Genomic DNA, 6,604 nt, shown 5'->3' on the forward strand with positions numbered 1-6,604 from the left:
ACTAGATGGACCTTAGTCGGCAAAGTAATGTCTCTGCTTTTGAATATGCTATCTAGGTTGGTCATAACTTTTCTTCCAAGGAAAGAACTAGGCAAACAGACTGGTGGCATGTTTGGAGAAATGACTGTGATTAGATTTTGCTTTATCATCTTCTATCCCAGGAAGCTCATTAGTAAGTGGACGATGTGAGTGTTGTCAAAATTTCCCTGAAATATACAAGAGCAATATCTCCTGATATCAAGTTCCCGGGAATATGATAAGGGCAGGTAGGAATCTATACCCAGTGCGTAGAAATAGGAAAACCACAGTGCTGCAAGGTGTCATTCACGAAGAGAAGCAAGCCACGGGGCACAAATACCAATTCATGCTTAGCAGGGACTTCACTTTTGCTGCTAACAGAGCTATGGTTTAGTAGAGAAATTCTCTTTAGTTCCGTGGGGAGAACCAGTGTATGTGTTACAAATGTCTCAAGGGCATTATTGTGGGAAGGATATTCATTTCATCTGCTGCTGCTACCCTTTAGTTGCTGTCATGTCCGACTCTGCGACCCCCTGGACTGTAGCCTGCTAGGCTCCTCTGTCCATGGGATTCTCCAGGCAAGAACACTGGAGTGGGTTTCCATTTCCTTCTCCAGGGAATCTTCCCAACCCAGGGATTGAACCCCCATCTCCTGCTTGGCAGGCAGATTCTTCACCACTGAGCCACCTGGGAAGCCCTCATTTCATCTGGGAGAGAGTAAAAAAATGAGGCAAAAGCTTGGTCACTAGGTAGGTACCAGAGCTGCAGGAAAGGAATTTTTCTCTTTTCGATTCTGTGCTGAGTTCTGCTGGCACCCTGAATCAAGGTGAAATTAACACCACACTCCTCACAGGGAATTTAGCATTTTAAAAAAGCTCACATTGTGTTTTAAACCTTTTATCACAAAATAATAGACGTCATGAAGTTCAAGTTTGTTCCTGTGGTTTTTCTCTGAAACACCTGTGATTTTATATGGGGATGAGTATATTCCATGTGGATCTTTGTCCATTGAAAATATGGTTGAAGAACTAGTGGTTCAATACGTAAGGCTTACTCCCCACCCCCATCAGAGGTACTTGCTTTCCTCCTTGCAGGCACTCCAGAATTTTTTTTTTTTTTTAAAAAGAAACACCTTTTATGTTCACATTCATTGTCATTATTATTATTTGCTGTGTCTGAACAGTGTGACTCATTCCAGCTAAAAGTCCCCAGGAGAATAGAGGAGGAAGGCTAAGAAGCAAATTCCATTCAATAAATTACTATTGAGTACTTACTATGTTTGGCGTTATGAGGCCAGCATCCTTAAAGAGCATGTTATCCAGCAGACTGAGTAGGGCAGATATACTAATAACTATAAATCAGTACAAAGTAAGCGAAGAGCCTTGCCAAAGGTGCTAAAATCTGGAGGAGTGGGTAGATCACCATTTGAAAAGGCTCAGCAGAGGTTTTGGAGGGGGATTGGTAAGGGGGGAAGAAGCTGTGGAAGCCAGGTGCCAGCTGGGCCCTCCCTGCCATTAAGCTCTAGGTCGGACAGGCCTGAATGCCCACTCCAGGCCTCCTGGAAAATCCAGCCCTGCCCCCTCAACACTTCCCCCCACCAAGTGCCCATTGTCTGCTCTGCAGGGTGTCTGCCACCATTCACTCATTCCCTCTGCGGAAACCCCATCTCTTTTCTTGATTTCCACAAAAAACCACCTACACAAGCTTTTCTGAGATGCCATTATTATTGAAGGGGTTGGAGAGATGGGTTATAGCCCAATAATGATCTCAATGGGGCATGGCAGCCCACTCCAGTATTCTTGCCTGGAAAATCCCATGGACAGAGGAGCCTGGCGGGCTACAGTCCATGGGGTTGCAAAGAGTCAGACAGGACTGAAGTGACTTAGCAAGCACACACACAATGATCTTAACACTGAACATTCGTCATCTCTGTGTTTAAAAATCCTTTGGGAGCCTCACCCTGTTGCTCATTTATTTTCCCTTTTGCTGCCTCTCTTTTGATCAAAAAACCCCAAATTCCATTCATTTTCTTTTATAAAAAAGTAATTAATTTATTTTTACTTTAGTGGCACTGGGTCTTTGATGGCATGCGCGGGCTTTCTCTAGTTTTGGCAAACAGGCTTAGTTGCCCCTCGGCATGTGGGATCTTAGGTCCCTGACCAGGTATTGAACCCATGTCCCCTGCATTGGAAGGTAGATTTTTAACCACTGGACCAGCAGGGAAGCCCCTCTCTTCATTTTCTTAAACACAGAATTTCAACCTAAATTGTAGGTTACACTCTTCCTTTACACTAGGAACTACGGCTTACTTTTCCTAACAAATGACCCATTGGTGTTTTATTTTCTTAAAGACAGTTTTCCTCCCTCTAAGATAAACTCTGGCTGGTATAATTTTATTTTTAGCATGCAACAATGATAACTTTTCAAGGCAGCGTTGCAAGATGAGGATATTTCATAGGGTCATGGGGTTAGAAGACGTAGAAAAATTCTTAGAGATTTTTCAAACAACCATCTCTCATTTTACCAGTAAGAAAACTGAAGCTCAGCCCTGCTCAAGTGCATGGACTTACTGGTGCAGAACTATGCCAGTTCCATGCTTTTCCACATGGTGGTGAAGACTTACGGATGAAAGTATAAAGTTGGAAAACCAGGCATTTATTATAGGAGGTGTTGTTAGGTAGGTTGTCGGGTGGGAAAAGACGTGAATAGTAAAAGCAGCTTTTTCATTTCCTTGTAAGTGACCTCATAAGCCACTCATCCCACCTCACTGGCCAATAGGAACAACCTAGACTTTTGAAATAGCAACATCTCCATTAATGTCATAGCAGTGTTTTTGATTGGTTTAGAGCCCAGAATATGGAGCCAGATTGCTAGGTTAGAAATCTCACCTCTGGCATATACTTTCTAGATGACCTTGGCAAGTTTCTTTGTGCCTCAGTTACGGTATCTGTGAAATGGGGGATAATGATAGAGCTGCTTCCTATAGTTATGTAGAGGTCAGTATCTAAAAAGTGCTTGGTAGTGATTGCTAAGTCACTAAGTCGTGTCCAAATCTTTTTGCTACTTTATGCACTGTAGCCTGCCCGCCAGGCTCCTCTGTCCATGACATTTCCCAGGCAAGAATACTGGAGTGGGTTGCCATTTCCTTCTCCAGGGAATCTTCCCAACCCAGGGATTGAACCCATGTCTCCTGCATTGGCAGAGGGATTCTTCACCACTGAGCTCCCTGGGCAGCCCAAAAAGTGCTTAGAATAGTGCTTTGGGCATAATTCATGCTACATAAATATAAGCTATTTATTATTTCGATTTTTCTTTTTAGTATTTTTCTTATGTGAAGAACACACTATAGTGATTATAAATGAATATATTAAAATAGTGCATCCAAATGTCAAGAGTAAAAGCATGACCTCTAAATAGAAGGACATTTCAACATACTTCTCAGGAGTTAAATAAAAGATACTGACATGCATCCAGCTCGTTGCTTGTATCACTAGTTTGTTCTGATTATCACTGAGTAGTAGTCCACGGTATGGATGTGCTGTGGTTTGTTTAACCATTCACCCATTCAGGGACAGTCAAGTTGTTTCCAGTTTCTGGCTATTGCAAATAAAGTTGTTATGACCATTCACGGACAGGTTTGTGTGAACATAAGTTTTCATTTCTCTGGGATGAATACTGTAGTGTGCAATATGTGGGTTGTATGGTAATTGCCCATTTTTTTTGTCCACACCCCAAAGCACGTGGGAATCTAAGTTCCATGACCAAGGATCAAACGAGTAGCATGGAGTTTTAACCACTGGACTGCCAGGAGAATCCCTAGCACGTTTTTTAAAAAACAACTGTAAACTTTTCCAGAGTGTCTGTTCTATTTGGGATTACCAAATATAGGAATGATCTAATTTCCCTGCATCTTTACCAACATTTGGTGGTGTCACTATTTTTTTATTTTAGTCATTCTCATAGATATGTCGTGTTATTTCATGGTCTGAATTTGCATTTCCCTGATGAGTAATGATGTTGGGGGCTTCCATGGTGGCTCAGTGGCTAAGAACCCACCTGCCAACGCAGAAGACGCAGGTTCAATCCCTGGGTCAGGAAGATCCCCTCAAGGAAATGGCAACCCACACCACTATTCTTGCCTGAGAAATCCCATGGACAGATAATCCTGGCAGGCTACAGTCCATGGGGTCACAAAGAGTTGGACACGACTTAGCTACTGAGCATGCACGCAATAATGTTGAACATATTTTTCATGTGCTTATTTGTCATCTGTATGACCTCTTTGGTGAAATGTCTCTTTTGTTCATTTTCTCACTGGATTGTTTGGTATTTTTACTGTTGAATTTTCCAAGTTCTTTATATATTCTAGATACTAGTCCTTTGCTGGATATGTGGTTTGCAAATATTTTCTCACAGTCTGTATCATATCTTTTCATCCTCCTAACAGGGTCTTTCACAGAGTAGCATTGAAACATATACATTACCATATGTAAAATGGATAGCTAGTGGGAAGTTGCTATATAACACAGGGAGCTAACTCTGTGACAACATAGAGGGATGGGGGGTAGGGGGTGGGAGGGAGGTTCAAGAGTGAGGGGATATATGTATATTTATGGATGATTCACTGCACAGCAGAAATCAACATAACATTGAAAAGCAATTATCCTCCAATTAAAATAAATTTTAAAAAGCAGATTTTTAAATTTTGGTGGAGTCTAATTTATCAGTTTTTCCTTTTATGAATCATACTTTGGCATGAAGTCTAAGACTTTTTTGTCTAGCCCTAGATTCCAAAGATATTCTCCAGGTTTTTTTTTTTTCTTTCTTTCCTGAAAGTACATAGATTTCTGTTTTATTTTGTTTATATTGTACTTTCATTTGAATTAATTATTGTATAAGGTCAAAGTTCAATTTTTGTCTATAAATGTCCGCCTGTTCTAGCATTATTTATTGTAAAAGCCCTGGAGGTTCCTACAGAGTTGAAATCGAAACTGCATAGTGCTTTGTGAAGTGATTACATCTAAGGATCTCCAGAAGCATGGAACATCTGGATGTGCCCTGGGTCTGATAATGCCTGCACATGGTTTTTCTCTATATTTGAGGATGGTTAGGTGGGTGACGCCACCATTAATACTCAGTACCCATGATACAGAGGGAATCATGTACCTGTCAGAACTCAGGTTTACACAAACTGATGGGTCCCAGCCTCCGTAACACCCCTCACTCCCCAGTATCCATCTCCCCTCCTGAAAGGGCTCAGAAGCAGCAGGTGAGGCTACCCTGAGAAATCAAGGACCCATTATCAAGGGGCAGGAAAATGATAGAAGAGGCGGCCTCCATGGTGGATACTGACCCAGGATCCATTCCACATTTGGATGCCGCAGATTGACTTTCCACCCCTGATTTTCCCAGTTAACTTAAGAAATAAAGTCAATTGGGAAAGCAAACAAACAAATTAATAAAACAAAAAAGTAAATAAAACAACGAGACCACATTGTGTTCTTTCAATGTGGGAGCAGCAAGAAGAAAGGGAAAAGATCATGGCTTCTTAGGACAGCTTCACCAAAGTACCAGTGGATCCAAGCCAGTTGTTGGAGTGAGAGAAGTTTCTCTTCAGGTGGTTAATCATCCTTTCCCAAGTCTTGCAGAAGTCATGAACTCTTCTGCTCTGGCACTCAGAAACATTCCAGTTTGTTAATTCTGGAGTCTCAGTTTTCTCTCCTCCTTTCTCCTCCCCCTCTCTTCTGCTTCCATGTATTCCTCCCCCTTCTCCTTCTTCACCTTTCCTCCACTTTTGTACCATTGTAAAATATCCATTAGGCAAGTGTGTACAGGTATCCAGGTCTCCTGGCCTACTAATGTTGTGGGTTATGTTCATGAACTCCCAAATACTGAACCAGACTTGCCTTCCTGGACTAAATCCTACTTAGCTTTGATGTATAATTCTTTGGCAATATTGCTGAATTCTATTTGCTAATATATTGTTAAAAACTTTTGCATCATTGTTCACAAGAAATATTGGTCTGCAGTTTTCTTATTTTGTACCATCTTTGCCTGTGTGTGAGGATAATATTAGCTCTATAAAATGAACTGGAAGTGATTTTTCTTTTTCTATAAGAGATAGTGTAGAACTGGTATTAAGTCTTCCTCAAATGTTTGGTAGAATTTCTCCTGTAAAACCCTCTGGGGTAGGAGATCTCTTTGTGGGGGAATTTTTGAAAATTGCAAATTCAATTTCCTTAATGATGTTAGGATTATTGAAATTTTCTATTTCATTTTGGGGAAGTTGTTGTGGCTTGTGTTTTTGAACAATTGGTTAATTTCATCTGTGTTGTCAAATCTATATGTTACTTTTTTTTTATAGTATCCCCTTTTCTTTTTGATGTCTGTAGTGATACCTTTTATTCATTCCAGATATAGAAGTTTGTCAGTTTTGATCTTTTTGAAGAGCCAAGGTTTGTACCATTGATTTTCTCTATTGTTTTTCCTGTTTTCAGTTTCATTGATTTCTGCTCTTAACCTCATTGTTTCCTTTCTCTTGCTTGCTTTGGGTTTATTTTGCTTCTCTTTTTCTACATTCTTGTGG

Source organism: Ovis canadensis, chromosome 20 (assembly GCF_042477335.2).
Source record: "Ovis canadensis isolate MfBH-ARS-UI-01 breed Bighorn chromosome 20, ARS-UI_OviCan_v2, whole genome shotgun sequence".
Taxonomy (NCBI): Eukaryota; Metazoa; Chordata; class Mammalia; order Artiodactyla; family Bovidae; genus Ovis; species Ovis canadensis.